This window comes from Sceloporus occidentalis, unplaced genomic scaffold (assembly GCF_023333645.1).
Source record: "Sceloporus occidentalis isolate IW3139 unplaced genomic scaffold, rSceOcc1.0.p SCAF_3, whole genome shotgun sequence".
NCBI classification, from domain to species: Eukaryota; Metazoa; Chordata; class Lepidosauria; order Squamata; family Phrynosomatidae; genus Sceloporus; species Sceloporus occidentalis.
This window is the reverse complement of record NW_028316983.1, coordinates 249113920-249127596: the sequence shown is the minus strand read 5'-3', so window position 1 is coordinate 249127596 and position 13677 is coordinate 249113920. Positions and strand designations below refer to the sequence as shown.

Below are 13677 nucleotides of genomic sequence, written 5' to 3'. Positions count from 1 at the left end.
CTCTGCCCTGTACACTCAGGTCCTCTGGCGGGCGCTTACTCCATTCAGCCAGGACCAGGTTGGCAATGGTCAGCCAGAGGACTTTTTTTCTTGCAGCCCGTGCAAGAATCCCACCTCTTTCTAAGCCAAAGACTGCTTTGGTGATCCACCGATGATGACATGAAAAGATTTTTGCCGCTAAGAGCCATACAGCTGTAAGACTGAGCTGCTGGAGGTCTGGTTATCGGTGGCCTCCGTCCCACAACGGGGAACCAGGAAAGCACTGCTGGGAAACTGAGCCTGGCTGCTAATATCCCTGCTTGCCCTCTGCTGACTGGCAAATGAGCCCAACGCTGATCCAGCAGAGATTGCCAGCACTGAGATTTCCTTTCACTTTCAAGCAGCAGCCGTGGGTATTTCGCAGGTCAGAGATCGCCTCCTGAGCCACAGACTTTCCTCCACCTGAAGCAGTTTGGAGTTCTGGAAATCATGCTTCACTGCCTTCTCCCAATTCTGCATGTAGTCCTTACTGAGAACTTGCAGAAGACCAAGAACAACAACAACAAATCATATCGAGCCAAAGGTAAAACAACACCCACAGCTTGAAAAAAAGACCGGAAAGCACATGGGTTTTCACAGAGATTTAAACAGTGCTCTGTTGTTATTATTATTATTATTAACCTTTATTTATAAAACACTGTAAATTTACACAGCGCTGTGCCACCTTGCACTTGTTTGTGACTTATGGTGACATTATCATGGGATTTTCTTGGCAGGGTTTATTCCGAAAGGGGTTGCCACTCTCTTCCCCAGAGTGGGAGAGTGTCACTTGCCCAAGGCACCCAGTGGGTTTCCACAGCTGAGCAGGGATTTGAACCCTCATCTCTCAGAGTCCTAGTCCATCACTCAAACCACAACCTATTTAAACATTGGCCTTGCTGCATTTTAAATTCACCAGGGCTAAGTTAAACACCAGCCTTGTTGACTTTTACAGCCACAGAGGACTACTGTCTCTACAGTCAGCACAGCCTCCGCCACCAGGCAGAGGGTTCTAGACTTCCTATCAGTGCCATGGCCCATCAGCAGCTGTCCAGGACAACAGAAAAGGTCAATCTGTATTTAGGAGGACCAACTAGACCAGAGGTTCTCAACCTTTGATCCTCCAACAGGCTTGGACTTCAACACCCAGATGCCTTTGCTAGCATGGCCACTGATGAGGGAATCTGGGCGCTGCACTAGACTGTTTTGGTTTAGCCTGGTAGTGCAAAGGGGGGAACAGGGTGGGGGAAGAACCTTTCCCTTTTAGCCACCTGTGGCTACAGTTCTCATAGGTACTGGGATGGGAGGCAAGTGACACCTAAGCACTTCATTTTCATAAAATCCTAAAGATAGAAGAGACCCCAATTACCAGCCCCTTCTGCCATGCAGGAAGACACAATCAAAGCACTCCTTTCCTTTGTGTGCTTCGGCACCATATGAACCCCTGGGAGTCCATCATCTATATAAAACCCTGGGAGTTCATCTTCCATCATCCTCCCCATGGGAGGGTGGACTCCAGCTTGGGGAACCCATTGAGCCAGATATGGGAAACTGGAGTGTAGACCAAGAGATAATCTGAGTAGAACTGCTTCCACTCCAATTCTACCACTTGTTGGGTGGGGGGCTGAATCCATCAGCCATAGGGCTGTGCTGCTTTCCTCTGCTAAAGACCCTCCAATCCATCTCGTTCCCATCACTCACAAAAGCTTAACAACAGGGATGGGTGCCAGTTTTTAGCATCAAGCCAAGTCTCCCACTAATTCACCTTGTGAACACTGAGGAGAACTGAACAGCCAACAGCGTGATGTAGAAGTTAAAAAAGCCAATATGATCCTAGGCTGCATCAAGAGGAGTTTAGTGCCTAGATCGAGGAAAGTAATAGTACCACTCTCTTCTGCTTTGGTCAAGCCTGACTTGGCATATTGTGTCCAGTTCTGGGTACCGCAACTCAAGAGGGATGTGAACAAGCTGGAGCGTGTCCAGAGGAGGGCCACCAAAATGGAGAACACCCAAGCCCTATGAGAAGTGACTTAGGGAGATGGGTATGTTTAGCCTGGGGAAGAGAAGGTTTTCATCTACAATGTGGTCTTGCTCTCATTCTACATTCCTCCACCTTTCCTAGCATTATTGTCTTTTCCAATGATCTATGCTTTTTCATGATGTGGCAAAATATGAAAACCTCAGTCCAGTCATCTTGGCTTCTTGTGTTCAAAGACCCATTTGCTTGTCTCTTTGGCTATCCACAGGATCATCAGCACTCATCTCCAACATCACATCTCAAATGAGTTGCTCTTCTTTCTATCAGCTTTGTTTCCCTCCCAGCTCTCACATCTATGCAGAGTAATAGGAAATGCAATGGACAATCCTAACTTTAGTGTTCAATGAGATGTCTTTGCACTTGTTGACTGTAATCTCCATTCTGTTTAATGACTGGTCCAAGGTATTGAAAATCTTTTAACTATTTCAATTTCTTTGTCGCTGACACTGAAGTTATTTAAAGCTTCTGTGGACATTATTTCTGTTTTCTTAATGTTCTACATTAAACCTGCATTTGCTTTTTCTTCCTTGACTTTCTTCAGCAATTGTTCCAGGTCTTTGCTATTTTGTACTAGCAATATGGTGTCATCTGCGTATCTGATATTGCTGACGTCCTTCCTCCAGTTTACATGCCTCTCACCTCCGAGCCCAATCCTGCTTTGCAGATGATATTTTCAGCATACAAGTGGAACAAATATGGTGATAAAATGCAGTCTTGTCTGACTGACTGGAAACCACTGTTTCTCCATATTCTGAGTAACATTGTCCAGTGGTTAGTTCTTCCAAAATGATTTTCTAAACACACTCAAAGAGTAGACACTGGAGAGGGACATCTGAATGTTACAGAATACAGAATTTTCCTCAGGTACTTGGCCAAGGAATACATCTTAGGATACTCTGCCATGCAGATCCCTCCTGCAAAAGGGTTATTAAGGACTTTGCAAAAGAAAGTCTTTCTTCTCCTGCTCCGGATTCTTCCATCTTCTGCAGTGGGAGAAAGAAACCAGACGATGGAAAAACAGCAAAATCAAGACATAAACCGATGTGCAGAAGGGCAGAGAAGCTTGTCTCACTCTGGCAAGCCTTCCCTATTTAGATAGCCATGAAAATACTTTTAAAAAACTAAAAGGATGAGAAGAGGTAGAAGCTGCTGACAGCGACAGTTCAGTTTCCAGACCAATTACTGTAGACATGTCACAAATGAGTACTGTATTAAATCTTCTCTCTCTTTCCCTTTTCACTTAGCTCCTTTTCTGAAAACGAGAGCCTCCTTGCGTCTGCATGAGACGGTGCGCAAGCCAGAGGTCAGGACAGATAAAGTTTATTATCATCTTTATTATCGTCTGTTTACAATTTGAACCTTTTACCAACTTCTCATAAACTGGCAAAAAAGTATGAAGTCTTAGATTTTTTAGCACTTAGTGGCCCCATTTGCAACTAAAGCATTCAATTAGTAAAGTCAATTAGCAAATCTTTAACTGTTTTCTGACTAAACAACACTTTTAATTTAATATGCCGAAACATGATAACTTTATGGACAAATCCATTTTATGCACTTTATGTTCCCAAAGTAACTAACTGCAGATATAGAAAGAGTGCTAAAAGAATGTAGAGCATTGCATATTTCCCACGTCACCCTTTTTCCTGTGAAGCAACACTGGTTCATCTTTCCACCCAAGGCCCCATTTTGCGCTCTAATTCCAGCTAAGCTGATCATACTGTCCAAACAAAAAGGGCTGTTTCCATGAGAGCCTTCCCATGTCCAATGAATGTGTGAAGGGGAACCACACCGCATCCTCTCCTGGGCACTGGAAACATGGTCATCAGCCCCGTGCCGTTGGGGCTCTGGGGCCGTTGTCTGTCCTGCTTCCTTGGCCAAACGTCTGGAAGATGCACTGGAGTGGCATGACTTCTGAAGCAAGTGGAGGGAGGAGGTGACAAAAGACACTGAAATAACTGAGGATTTTTATGCCTTGGCTCAGTCATGAGTCCAAATGGAGATTGTAATGAGTTGGTAGAGATTCCCAAGGCTCCCCAGGAAGATACAGTCCAAGCCCTCCCTGAGACAGATGACCATCCGACTCTCTTTAAAAACCTCCAAAGAAGAAGACTTCACCACCTTCAGAGACAGCAGCATATTCCGCTGCCGAACAACTCTTACCATCAGTAAGTTCTTCTTAATGTTGAGATGGACTCTCTTCTCCTGTAGTTTGCATCCAATGTTCCGGGTACTATTCTCTGGAGCAGCAGAAAAAAGTTTGCTCCCTCCTCAATGAGACATCTCTTCAAATACTTAAAGAAGGCTATCTTGGCACCTCTTAACCTTCTCCTCTCCAGGTTAAAGATACCCAGCTCCCTCAGCTGCTCCTAACAGGACATGGTTTCAGAAGACAAAGAGAAGGAACTAGACAAGATCCTCAGGTGTAAAGTTATATCAATGAATACCAAAGTTAGAATTATCCAGGCCATTTCCCATTCCTACATACTGTATAGTTGTGAAAGCTGGACAATGAAGAAAGATGATAGGGAAAGAATCAGCTTGCTTGAAATGTGGCACTGGCCAGAGAGTTCTACAGATACCACAGGCAGCTCAAAAGACATATAAATGGGCCCAGCAGCAAATCAAGCCTAAACTCTCCCCAGAATCCAAGATGATTAAGCTGATGCTGTCATCCTTTGGGCACATTGGAAACAGAGGAAAAACAGCCACAGCTTCTGCCCTGAGTTTGCAAGACCTGAGCAGGACTGCTGTTGACCAGGGCTCTTAGAGGTCTCTCATTCATAGAGGCACTATACGCTGAAACTGGCTGGATGGTGAAGGGTCTAGAAGCCATGCCTTATGAGGAGAGAAGGAGCTGGGTATATTTAGCCTGGAGAAGAGAAGGTTAAGAGATGATATGATGGCCTTGTTTAAATATTTGAAGGGATGTCATATTCGGGATGGAGCAAGCTTGTTTTCTGCTGCTCCAGAGAATAGGACACAGAACAATGGATGGAAGCTACAGGAAAAGGAGGAAATTCTTGACAATGGAAGACACTCCCTCGGAGGGCAGTGGAGTCTCCCTTTTTTGGAACTTTTTTAACAGATTGGATGGCCATCTGCCGGGGATGCTTTGATTGTGAGTTCCTGCATGGCAGAGGGTTGGACTGGATGACCCTTGTGGTCCCTTGCCACTCTATCATTCTATGAATGACAAATATCAGTGACAACAACAAAGGAAGTGACGTGCTGCAACCGGTCCAGTTCTAATATGGATTTATACCAAGCCTGATCCTGTTAAACACTCTTGACTTCTAAACAGCCACAGGTTCGTAGTGAGGAAAATCCCCAAAGCAAGAGCAAACAGATTCAGGACTGACCAAAGTCAGATAAAGCACCAAACAGTTCAGACTGATGTCACACTCAGCCATACACCTGAATACGCATTATCTATCACTGCAGGAACAAAATATACTTGATATACTGCATAGTTGAGGCTCAAGAGAAGAATTTGCCTTGCTGAGAACCCCAGTTTCCCTTTAAAAAGCTAGTTAACAGCCTTCACAGTTGTGGGAAGGAAACACACATGCACACACAGAGCCCCAAACCGAGAGGGTTGAGCTAAGCTTCCAGAGATTCAGGTGGAGAAAGTTCCCTTTTCTCTCCCCCCACGAGTTTTCAATTCCTCTCCTGTCTCCACTGAGCCCTATTATCCCTGGCCAAAAGATTTAAAGTCTCCATTTCATCAGAACACAACCATAACACAGGGCTCAAAAAGCAGGAGATTTGCATAACATGTAAAGAATGTGAACTCGCTGAAACTAACCCAGTACTCCTGCTCCTACTTAAGAGTGGGATGATTTCTAGCACGTACATTAAGATTTGTACAGAGAAGATTCTGCATGTTTAAAAGTACAAGAACAGACACCAAGGCAACTCCTTTACTGGTGCATATTTAAGTCAACAAAATAGGCACTGTTTATCCTCAGGCTACATACACACTCCAAGTGGTGGGCACTCACAGTGCCTGGGTATGTGCATTCACTCTCACAGATCCATTTGGCTTGTCTACACAGGACGGGGTACACCGCTTGTCCCTCCTGAATCCACAAACCAAAAGTCAGTCCTTGGAGGTCTGTCTCTGACAAAAGACAGCTAGCCAAGGGTCACACAAGACTTCAGGGAGAAATCACAGAGTGCAAACACAGGATGATGCCCTGGGTGCTAACATAGGATGCAAAAGGGTTATCTACCAACACAGTGTTCATGGTACTTGGGATCACAAGATGCCTACCTCTAACCTTGGCTACTCAGTCGCCCCAAAACAGCTGGGAGTCTTCCCCCACGAGGCAGAGCAAGGCACGTACAGCATCCCAGGCAAGGAGTAGTTGCAGGGCAGTGGGCTGGGGGTTATCTTAGGGGGAGGGGGATGGCACTGGCCAGACAGTGTTCAGACAATGCTCTGGAAGGGCTCCCTTGTGGTCAGCAGCTTCCATCCAGGAGAGCAGCACAGAGGAGCGTCTCAAGAGCCAGCCTCTTCTTCTTCACAGCATCTCCCTGTCCCTGAAAGAAGAGCAAAGGTCTGTGTAGGTCCTCTTCCATCTCCCTCCTGCCCCTGAAATTCATTGCAATGTCTTTATGCTAAATACCTGGCACACCAGTCTCTCAGCAGCTTTATCAACTTCCTCAACAATAAAAGAAGCAACTAAGAAGTTCAACCCGTCACTCATGGCTAAAGAGGAGGAAATTCAAAGTGTATAAACAACGTCTCATCGGGTGATCCAGGAGTACAAAAGCCTCCCTGGATTATATTAACAGAGCAGTAGCACTTTCCCTTGCTTACGTGGAACAAGCGAACCCCAGGGCTGTGAGGGCACATGCTGGGGGCTGAGCAGCGTAAATCTCTCCATGTGCAATGCAGCCCTGGAGTGGAATGGGAATAGAACACAACTGAACTGAGTCACCACGTGTGAAACTGAATACACAACCAAGCCTGCATGAACAATGTGCAAAACACAATGGCACCCCATGTGCAACTCTGCACACAGGGGAAAGGATTTATATTTAAGATAGAAACTAAAAATCAAGCACCACCAGCCCCCCCCAAAGGCCTTGAACTGTTAATAGGAGAACGTTAAGAAGAACACTGGAGTGGAGCAGCACAAATCCCTGTCTAGCAGAGCGTCCTGCTTCTCTCGCAATGGCCAACCAGCCAGTTGTCAACCTTTTATTGTGATTAGCAATCAGTCATTACACAAACCTATTACAAATCTCACCTTTGGTCTTTGCACTCAAACAGAAGACCGCAAGAATTTAGCAGCTCTGAGGGTGACCAATTGGTTAGGCCTGCTTAATAAAAAGGGCAGCTTTTCCACAGGTGACCACGCAATCCTCTGAGACAGCAGTGGGGAAATACAGTCCACCATCCGTATCTGTGGGGATCTGTTCCTACGGCTATCAAGGAAACCACAATTAGCAGCAAACATCATTATTTCTGGAACAAGTTGACCAAAGAGAAGGTCTGGTAGTACTTTGGAGCTACCAAAGAGTAGCTCTAGAGCAGTGATAGCGAACCTTTTACAGATTGAGTGCCCAAACTGCAACCCAGACCCCACTTATTTATTGCAAAGTGTCACGTCCCTCTGGCTTTCTAGTAAGAAACTCTGGCAAACTCTGTGTTAGGGCAACAGCATGTGTGCCCATAGAGAAAGCTCCGAGTTGCCATTTCTGGCACGCATGCCATAGGTTTGCCATCACTGCGCTAGAGGCTTAGAGAGATGATCTTCCTAGGCATCTGAAGTCTTCTTGTGTGATTCTATGGTCAAATTCTGACAGCCTGTGACCACAGAGTTGTGCTAGGAGACCTCCAGATGCCTAGAAAAACCTTTTTTTCTGGATGCAGATATGTGAAACTGCTGTTACTGATCCTGCAGATACGACTGTTGGACTGTATAGCTTCCCCTAACATCAGAATGTGGAGCCAATGTGGCATAGTGGTTTGACCACTAAACAACAACTCTGGAGACCAGGGTTTGATTTCCACTCATCCATGAAACCCACTTTGTGACCTTGTGCAAGTCTCATGCTCTCAGCCTCAGGAGAAGGCAATGACAAACCTCCTCTGAACAAATCTTGCCAAGAAACCCCCATTGTAGGGTTGCCTTAGGGTCACCATAAGTCAGAAACATACACACACAACATCGGACTAATAATTACATTCTAGACTGAAATGAGTAATATCTTTTATGATCAAGGAGTTACAAAAGCAGATTCTAATTTCCTCGGGGGTACCTTGGATGTGCCCTGACAAATCAAACCAGGGGAAGGACAACCTTTTGCCCATGGAAATTACATTTCCCTTACCCACACAACAGCAACCTGTTGCCCCAGTGGTAGCCCCATAGGAAGGACAAGACAATAATAGCGCCCTCCCACTTAGTGCTTCCCAGCAACTGGTATTTAGGGCAACCTCTCTCCAGGTAGCACCCCCCCCCCCCAAAATTAGGAAGACTAGCAACCACTTATCCAACAGGAATTTGTCTAATTCCCCATTTAAAGCCTTTGAAGGAGGTAACCACCACATCTGTGGCAATAAGCCCCCTGCTTTAACTATGCACTCTATGAAGAAGCACAGTATATATTGCCATCAGGCTTACAGACAAAGCATTATTCTTATCTACTGTATTGTTTGTATGTACAGCTCTGTGCAAACCTACAACCCTATATAAATAAAGCAGAATAATAATAATAATTAAAGCAACTTCACAGGAGGATGCAATGCCCTTTTTTGATTAAAGCAGGGCAGCAAAACTGGTAGCAAAAAATCTGAGAGCTGATAGTTTATGGTCTGAGTATGAGGAAGATGGCACCTTGCCCCACTATTTTAGGATGAGCCCACCCCACCTGTACTTGGACCAATGAAATGCCCATTGTTGGCCAATTTTGGGGAGAAGACCCTGATGACCACTGGCAGTCAGGTGTCGTCGTCGTCATCATCATCCTCATCATCCTCATCCTCATCATCATCATCGTTCCCAGCTGCCATAATCATCAGGATTTTCTCCCCAGAATTGGCCTTGTAAAAAAATGTCTTTAAAAATCGTTTGTTGGGTAGGAGTCCAAGACGCTGATTATTACTGTATCGTCATCATCATCACCATCATCAATCATCATCATCTCTCAGTCTGACCCAACAAGCCTTTTTTTTTACATTATCCAACAAGAACACACATTCAGGAGTACTTACCACAGATTAGTTAGGCCTGAATTGTTCAGACATGCTGAGTAGGCACTCTTGCTTCATAAATTCAAAACACATCAGTGGAATATACAGATTCTGTTTTGGGGATAAAGAAACAGAGAGTAGACCAATGAGAAAGACTCCCTGCGTCAACGTATCCCCTTCCATACCACAGCACCCTTCTCAGTGACTGGTGGCCCAGGAGGAGAGCATCCCAATATCCTGAGAGCCCCAAAGCAACAGGTGTGGTCCTCCCCTTTACCACCCAATTCACCCCTCCAACACTGGCCAGGCAGATGTAGCTTCCAATACACAACCAAGAGTCTCAACCACAGAATCAACACAAGAGCAAACTAGTCCAAGCCCTTGCCATGCAGGAATACCCAGCTAAAGCACCCCCAAAGCCAAATATCCAACTTCTGTTTAGAAACCTTCAAAGACGGAGATTCCACCTCCCTTTGAGACAGCTTACTCCACTGTCAAACAGCTCTTGCTATCAGGATGTTCTCTACTGTTTAGCTGGAAAATATTTTCTGGTTCGTCATAAAGATTTTTCAAAGAGAAGAGTTCTCAAGAAGAGAGTAAGCTTAGAGGCAGAGCTAAACCCTGGCAGTTTCATTAGGAGGCTCTGTGGTGGCAAAGCTGGGAAAGGACAGCGCCCAAAAGACTCCCAAAACTTTGCTGCCAGCTGGAGGAGACAACACTGGGCTGGATTCTACGATTCCATGGATGGAAGAAGGGTGCCATTCGGGGCAGGCAGCTTCATCTAAACGACAGAAGCATTGCAGATGGAATATCAATACATAGAACAACTAAAGATGTTTAGCCTATTAATTAAATAGCTGTATCAATGCCTACACAGTGGTCCCTCCACATTCGCTGGGGACAGGAGTGAAGGACCCCAGTGAAGGCTGAAAAACACTATTCTTTTTCAACCTCTCTAGGAATCTAAAGGTCCTCTAGTGCAACTCTGCCAGAAGTTGATCATAGAATCATGCTGGAGGACCATCACAGAAGCAGAAAGGACCCCAAGGGGCACCAAGTCCAACCCACTGCCACACAGGAATACACAACGAACAAACTTCCAAAAGACTGGCATCCAACCTCTGTTTAAAGACCTCCAAAGGAAGAGGCCTATGACTGCATTTGCACTGATGAAATAGTCTGGTTTCGCACCACTTTAACTGCCCTGGGTCCATGCTATGGAACTGTGGGAATGGTAGTTCGTCGTGACACCAGAGCAAGCAGAGCAGAGCTCTGGTGCCACAACGAACTACCATTCCCACAATTCTTTAACATGGACACAGGGCAGTTAAAGTGATGCCAAACCAGATTAATCTGGCACTACGGATGCAACCTCAATGACTATAGCCCCATACAGACAGGCCAAAATAAAGCTGCTTTGGGTTACTTTGGAGGTATGCTGTTTTAAATGATGCATGCATCCTAAGAGTCCAGAAGCCACGTCAAAGCCACAATCCAGTCCTAAGGACTGGAGTGCAGCTTTGGTGCAGCTTCCGGACTCTTAGGCTGTATACCTCCAAAGTGACCCAAAGATTTGAGGATTACATTATTACTCAGTTTATCTTAAGACATAAGGCGACAAAGAGGGATGGGAAAACTGCAGCCAAAGGGATGCATAAACTTTTTCATGACCCCTGCCCCAAAAGACCCCTCCCCAAAACACAGGGAGCCCCATAGACCCCTCAAGACCTTTCCTCAATTCCTCCCTCAGGCTCCCCTCAGACCATATCTTAAGATAAATTGAGTAATATTGTAATCCTCAAATCTTATTTATCAAGTGATTAATTTCATACCCCCAACTTTCTCTTCTATATGGGGCCCAAAACCACCTGAAGTGTACAAACCCTAATGGAAATGACTCGAAGGCCCACAACACACAGAGCCCATCATGGGGGGCACAGGTGCAGAAACTGGTCTTCTACCCTCTGGAGTTTAAAGGAAGCCCAAGAGACTTCACAATGCATATAAAAATCAAAGAGGCTGCTGATTTTTGCACATAATTCATCCCAATTGCAGAACATGTGCTTTGGATTTCAGAATCCCGCACTAAAAGTACTGACAGATAACCATGTGCCTTCAAGATGCTGAAACCTTGTGGTAGGGATGGGTCCGTCTGGATACAAGCAGCTGTTTTCTGGATGGGGACCGGCAGGATGGCCAAGGGAGCAGAATCACAGAGTTGGAAGAGACACTCAAAGGCCATCCACTCCAGCCCCCTTCTGCCATGCAGGAACTCACAATCAAAGCACCTCAACAGATGGCCATCCAGCCTCTCTTTAAAGACCTCCAAAGAAGGAGACTCCACCACAATCTCCAAGGAAGGAGTGTGTTCCACTATCGAACAGCTCTTACTCTCAGGATGGAATTTCTTTTCCTATAGCTTGAATTCACTGCTCTGTGTCCTGGATCCTGGGCCAACTGCAAGCCAGTGATTCTGCCTCATCAGTCAATACCAAAAGATCAGCTTTAAGAGTTCTATATTTCCCTTCTTTTCTGTGCATAAAACATGGACAGGCTCACACAGTAACTTTGGACTCCTGGAGCAAGATCATAGAATCATAGAATCCTAGTGCTGGAAGATACCCCCAAAGGGCCCTGATCCAGTCCAACCCCATTCTGCCATGCAGGAAATCACAATCAAAGCATCCCTGACAGATGGTCACCCAGCCTCTCTTTGAAGGCCTCCAAAGAAGGAGACTCCACCACAATCTCCAAGGAAGGAGTGTGTTCCACTGTGGAACAGCCCTTACTCTCAGGAAGTTCCTCCGAATGCTGAGCTGGAATCTCTTTTCCTGGAGCTTGCATCTATTGCTCCATTGGGTCCTATTCTCTGGAGCAGCAGAAAACAAGCTTGTTTCCTCCTCAATATGGCATCCCTTCAAGTATTTAAACAGGGCTCCCATATCACCTCTTAACCTTCTCTTCTCCAGGCTAAACATCCCAGCTCCTTAAGTCTCCCCTCATAGGGCTTTATGATTTCCAAACCGTTCACCATTTTGGTTGCCCTCCTCTGGATACGCTTCAATTTTTCAACAGAGTGCCCCAAAGATGCCCAGTGTGACTACAGAAATGCCAGCATTGTATATAGCAAGGGGTCTCATTTTGAACCTCTGCAAGAGAGGTAACCAAGTGTGCACTAAAACCAGGCTTTTGGGCTGCTTTAACTGCATGTGGGTCTGTGTGGCTGCATCTTCTTGTTGTCGTGTGCCTTCAAGTCATTTCTGGCTAATGGCAACCCTAAGGCAAACTTATTTTGGAGTTTTCATGGCAAGATTTGTTCAGAGGAGGTTTGCCCCCATTGCCTTCCCCTGAAGCTGAGAGAGTGTGACTTGCCAAAGGTCACCCAGTTGGTTTCATGCACATACACTGCAGAATTCATGATGTTTGACACAGCTTTAGCTGCCATGTCTTAGTATTAATGAAATCCTGGATCTGTAGATTGGAGAGATAGTTAGACTTCTCTGTCAGAGCGCTCCAGTGCCATGACAAAGTACAACTCCCAGGATTCCACAGAATGGAGCCGGGGCAGTTAAAGTGGAGTCAAGCTGCATTCGTTTTGCAGTGTGGCAGCAGCCTAGTCTGTTTTAAAACTGGTTTTAAGACACGGTTTTGATCTGCTTCTAAAGAATACTTATATGCTCATGTATAAACCTAAAAAGTATAGTCAAAAGATGACCACCCACCACCCCCAAGTCCTTACCTTGCCTTGTCTGTGGCTCCATGAAAGGACTGTCCTTTAACTCTGGCTTTAAAAGGGAACCATCCCCTGGTGAAAGGAAGCCCCTGCCCAGTCTCTCATCCACTCACCTTTAAGGGGAGCACAAAGAGTTCTGCCTGCTGGGACCTTGGAAGTGCTTTGGCATCCTTTTCCTTTGCTCTGTCTTTTACTTCCTTTGCTATAAGGCCCTACATTTTACCCTCGACTTACCCTCAGGTCCTATCAAAATCCATAACTTGGCCCCCAAAGCCTTCCCTTGACTACGCATGAGGCCGCCTTATAGTTGAGCATATAGGGTACTTCTGCCTACTGTGTGTCCCTTTGAAAGCCCTGGCCACCTCAGAGGGGGCAAGAAAAGTGTTTTCTCACATGGGTAAAGGCAACATAAAGAACCAAAATAAAGAATGTAGGCACCCCAAGGGCTGTGTATTTGGGGGGGGGGTCTAATAAGGGAGCAGGAATTGCTTGCAGTGGGGCAAAGCATTGAGCTATGCTTTGGAGGGAGGGGAAGGGCAGGCAGGGCAGGAACTAGCCCCTCCCCCAATCCCATCATCCCCAGTTAAGACTCCCCCCAAGCAGTCCCCCCTCCCCAGTTGGACAAGCAGACCTCCTCCACTGGAGGAAGACCCTCTTAAAACACAGTCTCTTACACACACATAT

The 13677-nt window shown here is 45.9% G+C and overlaps 1 protein-coding gene across 4 annotated transcripts in view; it reads right to left on the bottom strand.

Annotated features, from left to right (window-relative positions):
• Window positions 1-13677, bottom strand: part of LOC149317779 (casein kinase II subunit alpha-like) — a 35236-nt gene that overhangs the window by 19915 nt on the left and 1644 nt on the right. Inside the window, exons 2-4 of one of the 4 annotated variants that reach the window (XM_089518191.1) lie at window positions 9282-9371; window positions 7312-7489; window positions 6330-6598 (exon numbers count right to left, since the gene is read on the bottom strand). The gene's annotated coding sequence lies outside the window, so the exon portion shown is untranslated. Of the gene's footprint in view, window positions 1-6329; window positions 6599-6684; window positions 6768-7311; window positions 7490-9281; window positions 9372-13677 lie in introns of those variants that run through there. The other 3 variants (XM_089518190.1, XM_089518192.1, XM_089518194.1) reach the window with 3 other exon arrangements.